A 22,130-nucleotide genomic window follows, 5' to 3' on the forward strand; every position below is an offset into this window, starting at 1 on the left:
ACTAGGAAAGGGGCATAGGGGTAGAAGAGGGAGGTAGGTTGTAACAGGTGGAAGATGAGGGAGGGGCTTACAGCCAGAAAACAAGTGAATAAATTGCAATAATCAATAAAAAAGAAATAAATGAGTTTTTTTTCCTGAAATGGCTGCACTCAGGCAACTGTCTCTTAAAAACAACTAGAAAGAATAGTATTTCATCTCTTCACATTTTCCTTTTTCCTTTAATACTATATATAATAAATAACCTTGATAAAATTCAGTTGTTTGTTATATATTCCTAGTATTATAATATTGTAAAATATTTTACAAATCAAATTTTGATATGTTATGTGTGTAAAAATAGTTTATGAAAAGTGGCTTGAATTTTCAAAAGAGCAAAGGATGATTACTCAAAACTGAGGAGGGTGAAAATGGAAGGAAAATTGATGGAAGAATAAATAATATATAAATAAATTAATATCTCTTACACAGTAATTATAACATTTGATCATTGAGATTTAAAAAATATACACAGAATATTTCTCAAGTAAACAATGTAAGCTATTATTAATAGCTTTTATGCATGCACGCTGAAGTATTTCTTTATATTATTCCTCTTGTCACTAAAATGTGTTATTTGACAAGTCATGCCACTACCACCTGATGTTCAGGCTCTAATACTGACTATTCAGTTCTTATTTCAGAGTACTAACTTCTTTTAGCCCAATTAGGACTGAAGTCAGACAATGTTTGATTTCTGAGTCTAGCTCAGGTCATAAATTTTGATGATACATGTTGAGGTCATCCACAATTTCAAAGTAAAATGATTGCCTTTCTTGAAATGTTAAATGTTCTCTCTCCCTCTCTCATACACACACACACACACACACACAAAGAAGGAGCAAACAGGAAACAACCTAGGAACCTATCACAGAGGGCTTCTGAAAGCCTCTGCCCTTCAGACTATCAAAGCAGATGCTGAGTCTGATGGGCAACTGTTGGGCAGAGTGAATGGAATTTTAGGTAAGAACTGGGAAATAGTAAGAGCTGGAGAGGACAGGGTCTCCACAAGGAGAGCAACAGAACAAGAAAATTTGTACACAGGGAACTTCCCAGAGACTCATACTCCAACCAAGGACTATTCATGGAGATAACCCAGAACCCCTGTACAAATGTAGCCCAGGGCAGTTCAGAGTCCAATTGGGTTACATAATAATGTGAAGAAGGACTGCCTCTGACATAATCTGATTGGCCTGCTCTTTGATCACCTCCCTCTGTGGGGGAGCAGCCTTACCAGGCCATAGTAGAGGACAATGCAGCCACTTTTGATGTGAACTGACAGACTAAAATCAGATAGGAGAGGAGAACCTCCCCTATTAGTGGACTTGGGAAGTGGCATGCAAGCAGAGGGAGGAGGGAGGGTGGGATTGGGAGGGGAGGAGGGAGGGGCTTATGGGGGGATGCAGAATGAATAAAGTGTAATTGATGAAAAATAAAAAAAAATGAATAAGATTATATTTTGCACTCATGTGATTCCGGACAATCAAGTCCATTCTATCTTAGCACACGGTAAGCTTTGCTTCAGTAAACATGAGTGTAGATGTGTGCTGGACCAGTCCAAGTCATCTGTTTCATATGGATAATGGTGGAACTCCTCATTCAGTGTGTACAGTCCATTCTCTCTTTTAAATTGACTCAAGAATTTTAGTATTTGTTTGTGTGAACTTTATAAAATAAAGTTCCACTAAACTTCCTTTTTGGTCCACTTTCTTCTACTGTCTCCTTTCATCCTTTTACACAGAGATGCTGTCCAACTTGGATGATAAAGAGTTTTCTATAGATGCAGCAGAAGACATGGACATTGTTGTCTAGTCCATTCAGTTAGTTCCTGTCTTTCTATTGGAGAATTGAACATCCAAGTTGAGAGTTTTCAATGAGCAATGTTTATTATTTCCCTTTATTTTGTAATTATGGTGTGGGGTTTTTGCCTTCTGATTTGATGCTTGGGATTATTCATTCTTTTTGTTGTCTTGGGTATGGTTAACACTTTAGATTGGAGTGTTCCATTGATTGGCTTCTGTAGTGAAGTTTTACAGAGATATTACTCATATTTGGTTTTATTATGCAATATATCTTTATTCATCATTTATTATTTAAAGTTTACTTGATATAGGAATAAGGGTCCCTTAAAGATTATATATAATTTGTTTCAGACATTCTAGGTTTAGAATCTCTCTTGAGAGATTAAGAGTTACTCTAAAGAGCCTGAATTTATATGCAACTTAATAGTTTCAACTTGCAACTTTTAATATCCCTTCTTTGTTTAACATACTTTTCTTTACATTTAATGTTTTGATTTTATGTGCTGAGCACAATTTCTTTTCTGTTGTTGTTCTATATACTTTTTGTACTTTTATAGGCTACCCCTTCTTCATTAGGCTAAGGATACATTCTTCTATTATTTTGCTGAAAATATTTTCTAGGATTTTGATGTGAGTTTTGTCTTCTTTTTCTATTTTTATTATTTATAAATTACTTTTTTGCACTTTTTAGATTTTTTGGATCTTTTGTGCATAGCTATTTAACATTTCTTTTGACACAATTTTTCTTCTTCTTCTTCTTCTTCTTCTTCTTCTTCTTCTTCTTCTTCTTCTTCTTCTTCTTCATCTTCTCATCTTCTCCTCCTCCTGCTTTTCTTCTTTCTCCAATTCTTCCTTCTTCTTTTTCTTTCTCTTCATTCTCCTCCTTCTCCCTTTTTTCTTTTAAAAATAGTCACTTTACTTATATGTTCATCCGGATTAAAGTTTTCCCTTCCTCTGATCCTGGCAACTCTTTCCCATCTCCCCTTCTATCCTGTCTAAATTCACCCTTATATTAAAAAAAGGAGGGATATAATTTATAATAAGAAAATAAAATAGCAAAAAAGAAAAAGCAAACACATCTGAGTAGGAAAAAAAAAAAAACAAAAAGAGACCAAGTTGGGAAATGATGCAGACTTGTTCATACATGCAGGAATCTCATAAAATATTAAACTTGAAACAATGGTATACACACAGAGGACATGTAGCTTTAAAAATAGAAAAAAATCTTTAGCCAATTAAAATGAGATCTATGATAAAAACATTTTAAATGAATGCCAGAATTCTAGTACATAAGAATCCAAACTTGCCAGTGAGGGAAATTTTTGGCCATCTACCTTTTGGAATGTACTCTTAAATGTACAATTAAGAGTAGTCCCTTGGATAAAATGAGTGTCCCTTGGAGAAAACTACATTTTTATTTGCAAGCACTTATAAATTAGACATAGGGCTAGGGACAGAACACTAAAGGCCTTGTGCATGCTGCCTCAGTCTATCACAGTTTATCTATTCTTCAGTCGTCTTAATTTATAGTGCTTTGTTCTTTGACATGCTCTATCCTTTCTGGGTCTTACACTCTTCTGGCTGAATTACTGAAGAGCCTGGAGGGCATATTCTGAGGTCTCTGACAAACTGTCTACTTTCTCTATGGGTCTCTGAATTTGTTTCCATCAGCTGCAGGAGGAAGCTTCTTTGATGATGGGTGAACAAGATGCTGGTCTGTGAGTATAACAGAATGGTGACAAGGGTCATTTTATTACTTTTAGTAGAGCATAGTATTTGCTTTTTCCCTACAACCCTGCGCTATGTAATTTCTTTTTCTTGATCAATAATCCAGTGTCAGGTGTGGATTGCATCATGTGAAGTGGGCTTCAAGTCAAACTATAGATTGGTTATTTACTCCTATAACTCTTGCACTAATATGTCTTACAGGTAGGACATTGTTATAGTTCAAAAGTTTGGTAGCTAGGTTAGTGTTTATATTTCTCATCCTGTAGTTGCAGAGTACTCCCTATATCAAAGTTGCTAGAATGTAAGTGTGAAGGTCCTATGTAGGCACAAGCTCTATTTATCTATGTTCCATGTAAGTGTAAGTGTTGTCTTCAGCAATACGGCATTGCAGTCAATTTATGGAGAGCAGCCTATAGTCTTGGCAAAATCCTGTATTGTTTTGGCATTACAATCACACTACTTTGGCCAATACCTCAGTTAAATATAGACTATTACCAGTACTGGATGCTTTACTTAGTGACAAGAAATTTCCAGTTGGGACTTTCTTCTTGTGTGGTGATTTCATTTATATTGGCTTCTTATATGTATATATTTTAGATATTTTAGAAAGTTTCTATTGCAGTAGGTTTCCACTGTACTAAACAAATGACCCTTAATTTTACCTGTTCTTCCTCATGTTACCTTTTCATTGCCCTCTTCCTTTCCCAATGCCCTTCAATTCTATCCTTTTAGCCCACCTTCCATTTATTCCAAGTATTTTATTTCCCTTTCCTATGGAAACATCTCTGCCTCCCCTAACCTCCAGTTCTTAATCTGTATGTATCCCCTGTGATATTATGTTCAGTTGCTTCCATATCATACATCTTGCAACTAACATATATGTAAAGCAAATACATACCCTATTTCTCTTTTGGGGTCTAGGTTCTCTCAGTCTCAGTTACCTGCAAATCTGCATTTACCTTCATGTTTCATGATTTGATTTTTTAAATGTCTGAGTAATATTTGATTATGTAAATGCATTAGTACTATAACAAAGAAATAGAAATACAGACTGGAAAGCAAGAAATACACATTGGAAAAACAGATAAAATCTTCATAAATGGTGCTGAACAAACTAGATGTCTATATGTAGAAACATGGAAATAGATGCTTATTTTCACTCAAAAGTCACCTCCAAATGGATTAAAACCTCACCAAAGTTTATATACAGTTAAAGTCTCAAAGTCAGCACAGCTATTTGACCAAAGATCCAGCATAGCTGAGTTGCATGTTACAATAGCCTTCATACTATCTTTCAGGCTTGGTCTTGATCTCCACTTGCTACATGCTTAGAGGGTTTTCAATACATGTACAACCTGGGGCCATTGGAGCAATGGGAAATTTTTTCATGAATCATTTATGCCTTCACCCTGGAGTACTGCTTCTAAGCTTCCCCAGAAAAATCCTGAGCATACTGCTCCTCTCATTTTTAGGAGAAATATCAATTATCTGGCCCTACAAGAATGTCTTTCTCATGGAAGTTTTTACTCACATAAATATGGCAGAAAACTTCTTATGAGACTTCATCTCCAAGATAGTCTTGCAAAACCTACCCCTGTGCTTCCTCAAGAAAAAAATAATCAGAACAACATACTCTTAAAAAGGCAAAGTTTCTAGAGCTAAGATTGTTGAAGGTATTTGAGATTAATTACCTTGTACTGCTGTATCTTCAGATGATTACTTGGCATATAAGATTAGGAGTTACATATGGTATGCCCTCAATGATTAGATAAACATGTAAATGAATGGCTGGAGACATCATCACCTTACAGTAGGGTCTATAATGATGGACAAAGAATGTTTTAAAAAAATGATTTTTAAAGTGAGGTATTAGGGCCTCCTTTTCCTAAAAATATCAGCTTTCACAGTATCACTGTGGTGTTGTATGACCAAAATAATGAAAGAATACTTAGATTTAGCACATAAGTAAATTCTACAAAGATAGGAGGTATAGACATTGAATTATGCCAGTAATGGAATAATAACTGTTGCTGCTTTGGACTAAATGGTTTTTCTAGAGGCTGTCCATTAAAATTTGATAATATACCTTTTGGGACAAAGCAATATGCCCAAGCTGGCTTGAAGATTTTCTATCTATTGCCATTGAATCTGATAATGCTTCCAACCTGAGAATGTGCTTTCAGGCTGTGGCAAATATGCCTTAGGATTCTCAAAAATGTCACGTTATGGGATTGATGAAGAAAAATGATAGTAAAAGATAAAGTTTATCAATGATGACTAAATTTTTAACTAAGAGACAATTAAAACACCTGTCTGGGGACAAAAAGGATATAATCTATGTTTTAGAACAATGTGAATCTTTTATTATTGTACTCTGTCTAAATAAAGAAGTACTCTGACTGCCAGTGAGTCAAGACTCTGTTTCCTTGGACAACCATGTCTGACTCATTTCTGTCCCACCTTATCCTTCCCTCCTCTCTGGAAACTATCAACTGCTGAGGCTGGTCTCCAATCTTTCAGGACAATCTTTCTTTTCTTTCACAGTAGGCTGAATACTCACAACTGAAGACCTAGAGCTACATGCTTCAGAGTAGATAGGACACGTGATATCTGTTTTCTAGATTTGAGTGACCTAAACCAATATCATCATTTATATTTCTATTTACTTATGTGCATACCATTTCACTTATCTATATCAGTTGAAGGATATTTAGGTGTTCCCATTTTATACCTATTGTGAACAGAATAGCAATGAGCATGGTTGAGAAAATATTTTTGAAGGAGTATATTGATTCCATTGTGCATATGTCAAGGAAAGTTATAAGTGGTTCATATGGTAGATTTATTTTCATCATGTTGAGAATTCTGCACACTGATTTCCGCTGTGGATGTACAATTTTGCAAGCTCCCTTTGCCAGAGGTCCAGGTTTTTGCCTGTCCAACAGAAGATGTCAACTGTCAACTTAATTCCTGTTGTTGATCTCCTTGTGTGACTCCTGACCCTTTTAGGTCCTTCTATCTCCCACTTCTCCAATAAGACTTTTTGTGTTCTATACAAAATTTTGCTGTGGGTCTCTCCATCTGCTTCAATCACCTGTTAAGTGGAGTCACTTAGTGTACATCCGTGGAAGGCTCCTATCCTGTTCTCTCTCTTCTATGGGTTCTGGTGTCTATCCTGTTTTCTTTTCTGAATAAGAATTAAGCATCTTCCCTTGTTTCTCCTTGTAGTTTAGCTTTAAAAAGTCTGTAGATTTTAGTATGTCCAATCTATATTGTATGGGTAATGTCCACTTATAAGTGAATATATACCATACATGTATTTCTGCTTCTGGAATACATCATTCAGGGTGATCTTTTTTAGTTCCATCCATTTGCCTGCAAATTTCATAATTTTCTTGTTTTTAATACCTGAGTAGTATTTCCTTGTGTAAATGTACCACATTTTCTGTATCCATTCCCCCACTGAGGGACATCAAGTTTGATTCCAGATTCTGGCTATTATGAATAAAGCTGTTATTGTCATAGTTGAGCAAATGCCTTTCTTGTATGGTTAATCATCTTTCTGATATATGTCTAGGAGGTGTTTAGCTGGGTCTTGGGGTAGCAGTATTCCAAGTTTTCTGAGAAAGCGCCAGACTGTTTTCCAAAGTGGTTGTACAAGTTTACATTCTACCAGCAATGGAGGAGGGTTCTCCTTTCTGCACATCCTCTCCAGCATGTGTTGTCCCTTGAGTTTTTGATCTTAGCCATTCTGATGGGTGTGAGGTGGAGTCTCAGAGTTGTTTTTCATTTCTCAGATTTTTAAGGATATTGAGCATTTTAAGTGTTTCTACACCATTCAATATTCCTCTGTTGAGAATTTCTGTTTAGCTCTGAACCCGATTTTAAATTGGATTATTTGATTTGTTGGGTTATTTATATATTCTGGATATTAGCCTTCTGTCAGGTGTAGAGTTGGTGAAGATCCTTTCCCAGTCTGTAAGCCATCATTTTGTTCTGCTGACAGTGTCCATTGCTTTAGAGAAGCTTTTAAGTTTCATGAAATTCCATTTATTGATTGTTGATCTTAGAGCCTGTGCTGCTGGTGTTCTGTTCAGAAAGTTGTCTTCTATGCCAATGTGTTCAAGCCTCTCCCTCACTTTTTTAAAATAACAGATTAAGAGTGTTAGTTTTATGTTGAGGTATTTGATCCACAAGGACTTTACTTTTGTGCAGGGTGATAAGTATGGATCTATTTGTATCTTTCTATATGTGGACATCCAGTTAGACAAGCAACATTGGTTGAAAATCTTTTTTTTTCCATTGAATGGTTTTGGCTTCTTTGTCAAAAATCAGGCGTTGTAGGTGTGTGGGTTCATTTCTGGGTCTTGATTCAATTCCACTGATCCACCTGTATGTTTCTATGCCAGTACCAAACCATTTTTACTGTTTCTCTGTAGTTAGTATAGCTTGAGATCCAGGATGGAGATACCTCAAGAAGTATTTAATTATACTGGATTCTTTTAACTATTCTGGCTTTTTTTGTGTTTTTATGTGATGTTGAGAATTGTTCTTTCAAGGTTTGTAAACAATTGTGTTGGTATTTTGATGGAAATTTGCATTGAATCTCTACATTTCTTTTGGTAGGATGGCCATTTTACTGTTATTCCTACTGATCCATGATTATGGGAGATCATTCCATTTTATGATATCTTCTTCAATTTCTTTCTTCAAAGACTTGAAGTTTTTTTATACAGGTTTCTCGCTTGATTGGTTAGAGTCACACCAGTGCACTTTATGTTATTTGTGGATATTGCAAGGTTGTTGTTTTTTTTTTCCTAATTTCTTTCTCAGCCCTCTTGTCTTTTATATACAAGATGGTTTCAGATATTGTTTAGTAACTTTATATCCAGCCACTTTGCTGAAGGTGTTTATCAGCTATAGTAGTTCTCTGGTAGAATTTTTAGGGTCACTCATGTATACTGTCATATCATCTGTGAATAGTGATACTTTGACTTCTTCCATTCTGCTTTGTATCCCCTTAGTTTCCTTTAGTTTTTTTTTTTTTTTTTTTTTTTTTTTTTTACTGCTCTAGCTAGAACTTCCAGTACTATGTTGAAGAGAAAGGAGAGAGTGACCAAACTTGACTTGTCTCTGATTTCAGTGGGATTGATTTAAATTGCTTTTCATTTAGTTTGATGTTTTCTATAGGCTTGTTGTATATTATCTTTACTGTGTTTAGGCATGTGCCTTTTATCTCTGATATCTCCAAGACTTTAAATATTAATTGAGCTTGGATTTAATTAAATACTTTTCAGCACCTATTGAGATGATCATGTGTTTTTTTTTTCTTTTTCAGTTTGTTTATGTGGTGGATTACACTGATGGTTTTCTATATATTGTATCTCCCCTGCATGACTAGGATGAAGCCACTTGGTCATGGTAGATGAGATCTTTGATGTTTTCTTGGATTCATTTTGTGAGTATTTTATTAAGTATTTTTGTTTCAATATTCATAAGAGGGAATGTTCTGAAATTATCTTAGAGATACAAGCTGTATATAAAAGCCTTTTAGTTAGCTTTTGTGAGATTTAGGTATCAAGGTGAATGTGGCCTCATAGAATGAGTTTGGTAATGTTCCTTCTTTTTTGGTTTTGTGAAATAGTTTGGAGAGTATTGGCGTCACCTCTTCTTTGAAGGTCTGGAAGATTCTGTGCTAAACCCATTAGGCCCTGGGCTTTGTTTGGTAGGGAGACTTTTGATGAATGTTTCAAAAGGACATGTAGGTCTGTTAATTTAGTTGCCTGATCCAGATTCAACTTTGATTACTGGAATCTAGCAAGAAAATATTCCATTTCATTTAAATTTTCAAGTTTTGTGGCATATAGAGTTTTAAGGTGAAATGTAATGATTCTTTGATTTTCCTCAGTGTCTGTAATTATACCCCCTTTTATTTTCTGATTTTGCTGATTTGTATAGTATCTCCCTGTGTTTTAGTTAGTTATGCTAAAGGTTTGTCTATCTTCATCATTTTCTCCAAGAACCAGCTCTTGCTTTTGTTTCTTCTTTGAATTGTTTTCTTTGTTTCTAATTTATTGATTTCTGCCCTAAGTTTGATTATTTCTAGCCATCTACTCCTCTTGTGTATTTATGCTTCCTTTTGACTAGGTTTTTCACGTGTGTTGTTATGTTGATTTGAGATGCCTCAGATTTCTTTATGAAGGCACTTAGTTCTATGAACTTTCCTCTTAGACTTAATTTCGTTATGTCTCATTTGTTTGGGTAAGTTGTGCCTTCATTTTTGTTAAATTCTAGAAAGTCTAATTAGTTTATTTCTTCCATAATCCAGCTGTCATTGAGTAGAGTTCACTTTCCATGCATATGCAGGCTGTTTACTATTTTTGTTACTATTAAGGTCTATCTTTAGACCATGTTTTTCTAATATGATACAAGGGATTATATTGGTATAATGTTTTTTTTTTGCATGTATACAATTTACCCTTGTTCATTCAAATGCTGATTTCTCTATTCCACTGCCTGGTTTCAATGCAAATATTGCATTGTGATGCTTTTTCTAAGCATCGCCTGTCTCAAGTTTGCATAAACATGCCACCATTTGTTCTCTATATTGTCAATTAAAACAACCAGCCCTAATACTGAGTAATGGAGAGGATAAGGTGAGACATCCTGGTCCAGAGTGGGAGGAAGAGAAAGGAGACAGGAGAGAAGAGGAGGAGAATCTGCAGGAGAGGGCTTGGCACCACATGCAGAAATTAACTGGAACTAAAATATCACAAAAAGCAAGTATGATGGGTGAATCTTAATCTTAGGAATCTCTGCGGGCTTGGAGGTTTAGGATGGAGTAACTGTTAGCCAACATTGTGCTCTAGATTAATTAATTAAATCCTAGTCTCTGTGTGGTGATTTGGTTATACAGCTGTTTAGGAATAACCACTGCTTAACCAAAAGATTTATCAATAGTAAATATTAATAATCTACAACAAATGCCACTCAACTAATCTAAGTATCCACACCCTTTAAATCCTACTTTAATTTAATTTGGTGGGGGAGAGGAATAAGCTCTCAGTGATACAACCCAAACTTTAAACCTAAAAACTCCCAGATAAATTACTGGCTCTTTAAAAGAGACTCTTAAACATGCCTCAGAGCAAAAGACAGCCTACTGTGGGCAGACCTGAGACTGAACAAAACTGGTTGCCACTACAGTCTAACAGGATGAGAGATAAAACAGACTTCTTTGAGCTTGGCTGATAATCTCTTCTACTGCATTAAGACAGAAATAAAGGAAAGTTTAGAAATTATGACCATTGTTACATTCATATTCCTCAATTTAACTTTAAAAATTGAGTTAGCCTTTTATGTGTTCTCAAAGGCAAAGGCTTTCGAAAAGATACTGGAACAACACAAAGAACAAGTAGAACAATATGAAGAAAAAAATGAAGGTTGGAAACAGGACATAAAACGAGATACAAAAACTTACAGAACATGATAAACAACAGGAAAAGAGGGCAGAGGTTTTAGAAAATATACTGGAAAACACAAAGAACAAGTAGAACAATATAAAGAAAAAATTAAAAGTTAGAAGCAAGGCATAAAACAAGACATTCAAGAGATTATTGAACAAAACAAAAAATAGAGAGATGGGTGTAAAATATGGGTACAGACCTTAAAAAAAAGTTTAGAATACTAAGTAATACTCAGGCAGATGCAAAAGATAATAATATAGAAAGCCAAACAAAGTTGGTTAGAAAACAAATGTTAGCTTATCCAGTCAGTGAACAACAGAGACCAGCATATGATTACCCACAGGATTACCATGAGGCTGAATGGCACCCTGTGGAAGTGCTAGACCTGGGAAAGTTTAAAGAGAGTGTCACCAATTTTGGAATGCATTCACCATTTGTTAAACAAATGCTGACTTCCTGGCCAATCAGTATAGTAATCCCAAAGGACTGGGAGGATATGGCAAAGACAATAAAAGAACCTGAGCCATATTTACAGTGGCTATCATGGTGAAGAGAAGAGGCTAGAGAGATACCATACAAAATAGAGCCAGGGCTGTTGGTATTTTTAAGGAATGGCTGCTTGGTGATGGCCAATAGGCTGACACAGATATACAAGCTGTATATAATGAAGAAACCTTAGTATTATGTCACCTAGCAGCCTTAAATACCTGGGACAATGTTGAGGGATCAGGAAAAAGGCTTGATCCATTCTCTCAGGTCATACAAGCTCCAAGTGAAACATTCACTAATGTTTTGCAAAGCTGGGGATACAAGTATATCAGATCCACTAGCTAGAAAAGCACTAATAGAACCTTTAGCTTTTGAAAATGCAAAGATTTTGAATGTAAAGAGGTAATACAGCCATTAAAAGCAAGGGGTGCACAAATAGACGAATGTGTTATAAATATGATTGACATCAGACCTCAATTTGACCTTGATAGGAGAAGCTACCCCTAAAAACATTGGGAAATGTCTTAATTTTGATGAGCAAGGTTGCTGCAAATGGAGTTACCAGGAAAAACAAAATAATTCAAAAAGTGAGCCTATACGTCCTAGAATAGGCAGAAGATGTGGCAAGGGTTGACATTGGATTAGTGAATGTAGAGCACAGGTAAATGGGGTCATCCTTTATCAAAAATGTCTGAAGGGGCCTTTCTCAGGCCCCAGTACAGGACAGGGATACTCTTCCACAAGAAAGTTAAATGCCACTGCTCTGGGAATAAACATTAAAAACTTGGACAGCAAGGACAAAGCAGATTCTATATATAAATTAAAAAAAAAAAAAACAGGAAGAGAACAAAAAACATATATATTTGCAAGCCTTTATAAATGATCAAAAGCCAAAGTTAAAGATAATTTTAAATAATATTGAAATTGAAGGCATGGTAGATACTGGGACTGATGTCACAATTATTAGTTCTAAATCCTGGCCCCCAAATTGGCCACTTCAAGAGGTGGATATTCAATTCCAAGGAGTTGAAACTTTATCTAAAGTGAAACAAAGTGTTAGATGGCTAAAACGTACAGGACCAGAAGGTCAAATAAGAAAACTAAGTCCCAATTTATTTCTAATATCAGAGATCAGACCTCTACTCTTGCCTGATGCGTCTAAAACAAAAAGGGGGAACTGTAGAGAGCTGCGGAATGCTATGCCTTAAAGATGGAGCTGGTTTCCGCCTTCCACCTTCCCGATGGTGAGTGCTCTCTGTCACGAACAACTCCACATTTGGCTAAGCCCGAGGATCTGGCTTGCTTCCATGTCTGTGGACCTATCTGCATTGCCCCCGTGGCACGCCTGGGTTGGCTACCCAGAGGCTATTTAAGCTGTGGGCTGGCTTTCCCCGGGGTCCGAGGATTGTTCAATGTTCCTGAATAAACTGCATTGAAAAAAAAAAAAAAAAGAAGAAAACTAAGACCATATGTGGCTGAGATAGCCATAAACTAATGGAGAAGAGATCTGTTACAACAATGGGAGACCCAGATTAACAACCCCAAATTCAAAGGCAAAACAGGTAATACTCCTGATAAACAAGTTAAAATTATTTTAAAATGACATCAAAAACAGTTACAGGCTGTCCAGTCTGTCCATAAACAAAATACAACAAAGGCATTCTTTTCAACTTCATGTTGGGAAGCCACTGCTAATAAAACCCCAACAAGCTTACCGAGGTGGTTGGCTGACCAACCTATTTGGATTGAACAATGGTCTGTGAGTAAAGAAAAATTACTGGCACTAGAACAGTTAGTCCTGGAACAGCTGGAGGCTCAACATATAGAGGAGTCCAACAGCCCTTGGAATTATCCTGTATTTGTCATCAGAAAGAAATCTGGAAAATGGAGGATATTAACAGATCTCAGAGCCATTAACAAAATTATTCAGCCAATGAGATCGTTACAATCCAGAATCCCATTGCCTTCCATGTTACCTAAGGAATGGCCTATTATTGTGATTGATTTAAAGGATTGCTTTTTCACAATTTCTTTACATGAACATGATAGGGAAAGGTTTGCTTTCTCAGCACCCACTTTTAATAGAAGCTGTCCAATAAAGAGATATCACTTGAGGGTCTTACCACAGGGGATGTTGAACAGTCCTACTTTGTGCCAATATTTTGTACAACACCTGTTAGAGATAATTCATAAGCAGTTTCCTCAATCCATAATTTACCACTATATGGATGATATCTTATTAGCTGATTCAGATAGAAAAACATTAGAAAACATTTTTGATGAAATAAATAGAACTTTGCCTTGTTGGGGTTTAGAGATTGCTCCCAAAAAAGTACAAAGAGGAGATTCTATTAATTACCTAGGGTACAAAATAGGTCTACAGAAAACTCCACCACAAAAAGTACAAATTAGAAGAACCCAATTAAAAACTCTCAATGATTTTCAAAAATTGCTGTGAGATATTAACTGGGTATAGCCTACATTTGATTTAATTACTCAAGAGCTAAATAACTTATTTCAAAATTTACAGGATGATAAGGACTTTAAAAGTCCAAGAACATTATCAACTGAAGATGAAAGTGAATTGGCTCTGGCAGAAAGGAAATTACAAGATGCATATATAGACCATATTGATCCAAAGAGGGCCTGTATTTTGGTTATCTTGCTTTCCACTCATTCACCCACAGGAATTCTTATGCAGAGGGAAGACTGTCTTAGAATGGATATTTTTGAGACACAAACAAAATAAAAACTTAAAAACTGAATCCTTATGATTCAGTTCAAAAATCAAAATTATATACAATTCTCTTGGTGTTATCAGATTTTCAAGAATCTCTTAATATAGTCACTGACTCACAACATGCAGAAAGAGTTTTTCTGCATATAGAAACTGCTGATCTAATTCAGGATAATTTGGATTTAACGTCACTGTTTCTTCAATTAAAATGAGCAATCAGAAATAGAAATAATACACTGTATATAACATAGATCAGATCTGATATGGGTCCACAAGGCCCTCTAGCACAAGACAATGATGAAATTGATCAACTATTGATAGGAAGCGTGTTAGAGGCCTCAGAATTTCATTAAAACACCATGTTAACAGCAAAGGTTTCAAAAGAGAGTTTTCTATCACTTGGCAACAAGCCAAAGAAATTGTGTGAAAATGTCCCACTTGTTCATTATATAACTAAACTTCACTAACTGCAGGAAGTAACCCTATCAGTAAATAAAGAAATGAAATTTGGTAAATCACGTGTTTTATTTTATAGAGTTTGGTAAACTGAAATATGTGCACCATACTATAGACACATGTTCAGGGTTCTAATGAGCAAAAGCCATAAGTTCTGAGAAGGCTGATTCAGTTATTATGTATTTATTAGAGGTGATGGAAGTTATGGTTATTCCTACACAAATTAAGACTGATAATACTACATTTTATGTCTCTAATAAAATGGAAAGATTTTTTTACATATTTTAAAATAAAACATGTAACAGGTATACCCCACAATTCTGCCAGTCAAGCAGTCATTGAAAAATTGAATCGTACTTTAAGGGACATACTTAACCGAGAAGGTTGTTATCCACCCCCAGAGATAGATTACATAATGATTTATTGACCTTTAATATCTTAAATGTTAATGAACAGCAATCAGCAGCTGCACAGAGACACTGGATTATAGAAAAAAAAAACTGCTGAATTATTTCAGCCTATATATTTCAAAGATACCTTAACTTCACAATGGACAGTAGGGAATGTGTTACACTGAGGAAGAGGTTTTGCAGGAGAAGAGAAATTATAGGTTCCTTCAAAACTAATAAAAATCAGATATCACAGAGGAAGACCACCGGAAGACCTTGGCCACACACAAGAAGAGAGAAATCAAGAAGACCAAAAAGAACAGGTAATATAATTTGATAATCCCTTCACATGGGAACAACTCTAAAACTGACTGAGACATAAAAACGAAATGTCTTCAGCAGTAAATGGCCAATAAATCCTTGGCTATAATATCCTCAAAATTTATTATGCCATTCTTTTAATTGACATTGATGCAATTGGTTCACAGTTTAATTTTATTCTGAACATCTCATACATTTATAATTTTATTACTGTGTAATGCTTGTGAGAAATTATGTTTTCAGAACAAAAGGAGTGAATACTAGAGATGCTGGACCAAACCTGACAGAATCCTCCTTCCAGCATGCTGAGACATTGACACATCTGTTTCAGTATCTTGCATGTTCCAGAATTCTGCTTGTTCCTGCCTCAACTGCTTCAATTACTGTTTCTCATCACGACCTGTTCCCAAGAGAGCTTTGAAGAAAGCTGCAAATCTTAATTGGTCCCACATTTTAGACTGTTCTAAACAGGACTTTTATTATTTTCTCAACATTCAAAGACTAGAGCACAAATATTGCTTACTTAATTAAACATTTTTCCAATTTTCTTTTGGCCCCCAGTAAGATTTCTGCCAAAATGTCAGCTAGAAGAAATCAATGAGAATGATGTCTAATTATCCTCAAGGGGGGTTGGGTAGGTTTTTGGTTTTTTTCTGTGGCTACAAGTGTTTATTGTCGTTGGGAGGTGTTTATAAATTACTAATGGTCTTATTCGAACTGAAACTGTTATGCCCAGTTTGGGAACCCCAAAAGACCAGGGATACACTCTGCTGTAAATACATGAGGTTTTTAAAATTGTATACATGTTCAGACATGGGACACAAACTTCCTGTGGACATAGGAGAGGAATGTATCCCTGAGATCTAGGGAAAAGGTTTTTATGAGGCAAAACTGCAAGCAGGGACTTACATGCTTTGGCATTACATGATCGGGTAAGGGAAATTGACTTTTGAAATGATTGGTCCATTTTAGGCACCAAGACTACACACAGTTCTGGCCTGGTCCTATGGGCCCGTTTCCTAGCAACTGTATAATTAGTGGGCAGGAAAGAATGCAGTAAGGCTAATTTGTCCCCTCAGGGCATTAAGGCTAGTTCTTCCCCAAGGAGGCTGGACATGTCTCCAACTAACTAGCCTTTATTCATGCTTATGCTTTAAACTTTAAAACAATACCCACTGATTTTAAGTCTTTGGTCTCTCAAATTCACAAAGAATTAATGTAATTGAGATTTTAAAAATGAAATAAAATGAAGTTTCAAATCTTTCTTCCATCTGCTATTTTTCCCATAAACTCTACTGTGTGCCTTCCTTGTGAAAGGAACCTGGCAATGTGCCAGCAGGCCTAGCTCTCATTTTTTTATTTCAATCTTATTATTATTATCATTATTATTATTAATTTGGGTTTTTGAGACAGGATTTCTCTGTGTATCCCTGGATGTCCAGGCCTCTTTGTATACCAGGCTGACCTTGATCTCACAGACATACTCACAAACATCTACCTGCCTCTGCCTCTGCCTCCTGAGTGCTGGGATTAAAGGTGTGTGCACTGTGCTTGGCAGGACTTTCTTATAGCCTGGTTGAAGTCATACTTTATGACTTAGGACATGTCTAGACAAGTGAGTGTGAAGAGCTGGCAGGGATGCAAACCCTTGCTTTTGGAGACAGGGTTTTTCTTGTGGCCTTGCATATCCTGAACTCGTTTTGCAAACCCATATGGCCTGGAACTCACACCAGACTCTGCTTGCCCCACTGACAGCCACAGGCATGCGACACCACACCTGGCTTCTTGTTATAATCTTTAAAAAATGATTTATACTCTCTGTCTGCCTTCCTGAGACCAGCCCTGTTTTGACTGGGACAGTTGGCACTCACTAAAAGAAATGGGGGGCAGGGACTGCAGGATTACTTCTACAGTGATCAGGGACTGGCTGGACCTTGGCTGAGCAGGGAATTTAAACTGGACACATTTAAGCTGGGAATACATAAATTTAAGCTGGGGCTGTGTGTGCAATGGACTAGCTTTACTTACTAATGAACCCTTGTGCTTTTCCCCCATCTTCTAAGAAGTGTAAATCCCATCTATTTGTTTATTTTTACACGTATGACTGTTCTGCCTCCATGGATATGTGTGCCTGGTGCCTGAAGAGGCAGCATTGACAACTCACAGGTATACCCTTGAGTTTTTCTGTTGCCATCTATTGCTACTCATGGGACCTACACATTAGTCTGGTTTGTTGCCTCAATGAGAGTCTCTTGGAGAAAAATAAGATTTTCATTTACTATCATCATTATTATTATTGTTATTATTATTAAATATGGAATGAGTGTTCTTTTTGGAGGGATGGAAACTATTTATGATTCATAGTGTAGTTCTCTTTATTATGGAAAATTTGTTTATTATTTGTACACTATTCTGTCTGCATGCCAGAGTAGGACACCAGGTCTCACTATAGATTGATATGACCATGTGGGTGCTGGGATTTGAGCTCAGAAACTCTGGAAGAGCAGCCTGTAATCTTAAACTCTGTGCCATCTCTTCTGCCCCCTTATTTCTTATTTTTATTTTTTAAATTTTTATTTATTCATTTTACATCCCTGTCTTAGACCCCTCTATCTTCTCCTCCCAGTCCTACACTCCCTGTTTCTCCTATTATACCTTACCTGGCCCCTCAGAGAAGGGGATCACCCTGCCTCTCCTGTGCACATCCACCCACCCCAGCACATCAAGTGGCATCAGGACTGAGCACATACCCTTTGCCTGATGAGGCAACCCCAACAGGGGAAAGTGAAAGAAGAGCTAGCTTGTGGGTCAGGGTGCATTCATATGTGTGTTGGTCCTGGTGTGTTTACAAGGCCTTGTTACCCTTGTGTCTTTCATCCACTCTGGTGCTTACACTTTGCACACAGAATGTCTTGTGCCCTTAGGGGCTGAGGGTTTCTTAGAGACATCTCATTTAGGGTGGAATGGTCCAAGGCCTCTCACTGTTTGCATATCTAATGGATGTGGGTCTCAGTATTTATTTCTATCTGCTACAGGTGGAAGTTTCCAATGATGGCCTAGCAAGGCACCAATCCATGAGTATAGCTGTGCTCCTTTAGCACAACTGTAGCGTTTAGATTTCTCTAATATACTTGACCTCTGTAGACACAGGTTCCTGGCCACTCAAGCAGTATTGGATTAAGGTTCCTTCTCATGGAGTGGGCCTCCATGGCTGGGTTGGTGTGTACTTTTCTCTTCTGGTGGCATGCAGCATATGTTCCAGTATCGCAAACAGCAGTCTATAAGTGTGAAGGTTCTCGGTAGGTATCAGCTTGGATTCGCTGTGTCCAATGACTTGTGAAGGTGTTGTCCTCAGTAACAGAATCTTACCATCAGGTTGGGGAGAGCACTGGAGGATGGACACAGGTGGGGGGCCCCAGGCCCTGCTTTGATCTAGCACAGAGACCTCCTGCATACCGACTCCACCGGACTCTGGGAAGCCTGCTCTCAAGACATGCCCTTGTCTGTTCTTATTAAATTTAAATAAATAAATAGTATTAAATGAAAACATCACATATATAAAGCTAGTTATTAAGTGACACGTGTGCTCCACCAGAGGGCACCAGATTCCTTGACAGATGGTTTGAGCGCCACCGTGTGGTCCCTGGGATGGAACCTGGCACCTTTATAAGAGAGGGATTCTCTGTGTCTGATGGCTGTTGCGATGACAAAGGTCGGCTTTTTTTTTAAGATTCATCCATCCATGTATTCATTCATCCATTTATTCATTCTGCTTGTGCACCAGAAGAGGGCACCAGATCCCATTACAGCTGGCTGTGAGCCACCATGTGGGAATTGAACTCAGGAACTCTAGAAGAGCAGCCAGCGTTGTTAACCTCTGAGCCATCTCTCCTGCCTCCAGTTATTTTTTAATATTTAAAAGACATTTATTTTCCATGTGAGCGCGTTTCTGCCTTCCCAAGACTAGTCCTCCTTTGACTGGGCGACTCAAAATTAATTTTAAAAAGAAGGAGGGACCTCAGGATCCCTTCTCCAGAGACCAGTGACCAGCTGGACTTCCTCTGATCAGGAGAATTCAAAGCGCTCATTTTTCCTGCACACAAGTGCAGCAGCCCTGTGTGTTTACTTCCGGTACCAGGGGGCGGGGCGATGGCATCACAAATTGGCTCCGAAAGGCTCCTGATCCTGAAGACTGCGAGGGGCACAGGGCGGGGACGTTGACAGAACACCAGGGACCAGGGAAAACGCTGTGGGCTTTGTGACGACAGGGAAAGCGCTCCCGGGGGATACTTCTGGGTCCTGACAGAGCTCCAGGCTAAGTAGGGAGGAGGAGGATAGCTTGGGAGGGTGTAATGCAGTGCATATAGCATTCTGGGATTTGTATTTCTGCGTCTGCGACCCGGCAAAGCGACGATATAGTGAGACCTGGCTATGTTACTACAATCAATCCCAGAAGTCCTTGCTCTGAGGCACTTTTCACAGAGGCTCCCGGCCTGCACAATGCACTCTGGGATTATTTGTAGTTCCCTGGCTATGGAGTGCTTGGCTTTAGGATGGAGTGCTTGACTTTAGGAATTTCCGTGTCTGGGACATTTCATCATTGGTTCAGTGCTCTCTCCTAAGGATGTTCACAGTCGTACAAGAAAAAACAGATTTTTTTTTTTTTTTTGTCTATGAGACACATATAATACAACGTGAGTGGCTAGAAGTGGAGCTGAACTGCAGTAGATAGATTTAAAACCTGGACAGCTCCTAAGAGGGTGGATGGGATATTGGAGCTTTTGAACAGGACTGTGCTGAATGTTAAGTGGGACGCGAGCACCCACAAGCATACATGCCATGTCTTCAATGTGTTATGTACTGTTGAAAAAGCAGGCACTTAAGGAAAACTATAAGGTTATATTCCAAGAAGCTGGCAGTTGGTGGAAATTCAAAGTTCAAGAGTTAGCACAGCACCTCTTCATTTTCCTAATTCCTCATCCTGCATCTTGTTATTTTCAGGTATTTCAGACCGAACAAACAGCATCTTTTCGGGCTGGAAATGGACTGTAGTTTTCAGTTCAGATAGGTAGTAGCATATGATTCTTGAGGATTCTCTTAGAAAACCCTTCCCAGTAACTCAAAAGTTGACTTCTCATGCCTGGTGTTGGAGTTTTTGTTAGATGGAGGGACAATTGTCAGCACAGATGGCAAAATTTCATTGAAACTACATTTTAGTTTTATACAACAGCTTACATGGATTGTACATATCTTAGATAGTTACTAGTATGATTCCATATTACTTTTTCAGACATCCTTATTGTTATTTTACCATCTTCCCTTTTGTGTTTCTTTCTGTCTTACCTCCGAAATTATTATACCCCCTTCCAGTTTTTCCCATTTCCTCTTTCAAATCTCTATACCTTTCTACTTCCTACTGCCCCCACACACTTCCATTCTCACCTTGGAAATGATCACTATTTCATTCTTGGTTTTTTAATTACTGCCGGATATAGACTCACATATGAGTACACACATATTCAGTTTAGAGCTGGGAAACTTAGAAGAGAGAATATGTGAAATTTGTCTTTCTGTGTTTGGATTACCTCATATAACATGATTTTTTTTTCTAGTTCCATCTATCTACCTGCAAGTTTTATGTTTGCATGCTACTCAATAGTGATGCATTTTAAAATCATGACCTAAAGAGCTAATATTTAATTCATTTTTAAGGTTATTTAATAATTACATCATTTTGTGCCTTCTCTTTTCTTCCCTCCAAACCTTCCCACAGACCTCTCCTATTTCTCTTTCAAATTCATCTTCCTTTTTCAAATTTGTATTATGCTCTTAATATAAGTTGCTCAGTTTAATAATGTTACTTCCATGCATGTTTTCAGGGTTGATTGCTTGGTATTGGATAACTAAATGATTTTATGCTCTTTCCTGGAAAGATTTTTTTTTCTCATACTCTCAGCATTTATTAGTTCCCTGCAGATTTTTGCGTAGGATTAAGGACAATGGTTTCTTCCTAGACCACTTTTGCATGTATATTAGCATTTTCAATTTTTAGTTCGTTTTTATACAGGTATATTGGTAAGCCTTTTTTTCTTTATTTTTTTTATATTGGTCCATCTTATGGGTGTAGCTTCTGGTATTATTAGGAGACACATTACAGACCAAGTCTTAGATCTGGGAATTGTTTTGTAGATGTATCAGATGTGACTGTTCTCCAGAATTCTGCCTTGTGATTGTTTGTGGTTTTCAGTCATGATTGTGGTACAAGGAAAAGCTTCCTTGGTCAGTGGTGAACTATATTTATCTATGTGCATTATTAAAATCATTTAGGTTGCAACATGTTTATATTCATGCATATACTTACATGTATTATTGGGATTTATGTAGATAATTCACAGTATGATTGCTTAAAACTCTTTCAAAAATTTACTGTTATTTCACCCACTTCCTTCTTTTATATTTATCCAGTAAAAGACCTGGGGTCTTACAGCTCAGGTTTTCAAGATCGCACCCTTCTCAGGGATTCCCACAGACCACAACTCAATGGAAAAGCAAGAGCATTTTTTTTATTTCAATCGCGATAGGGTCACCCCTCAAAAGGCAGGAGATGACCCCAAGCATGCAAAGCACAGGGTTTTTATACTTAAAAATCTAGCCACTTTTGCTCCATACATTGATTGGTCAGCAAGAATATCATGAAGATAGTTTA

At 37.2% G+C, this 22,130-nt stretch overlaps 1 protein-coding gene across 1 annotated transcript in view; it reads left to right on the top strand.

The window, feature by feature from the left end:
* Positions 1–22,130, top strand: part of LOC132651298 (zinc finger protein 79-like) — a gene marked incomplete at its 3' end in the record, with an annotated part of 135,868 nt that overhangs the window by 45,170 nt on the left and 68,568 nt on the right. The window lies entirely within an intron of this gene.

This window comes from Meriones unguiculatus, assembly GCF_030254825.1.
Source record: "Meriones unguiculatus strain TT.TT164.6M chromosome 13 unlocalized genomic scaffold, Bangor_MerUng_6.1 Chr13_unordered_Scaffold_45, whole genome shotgun sequence".
NCBI classification, from domain to species: Eukaryota; Metazoa; Chordata; class Mammalia; order Rodentia; family Muridae; genus Meriones; species Meriones unguiculatus.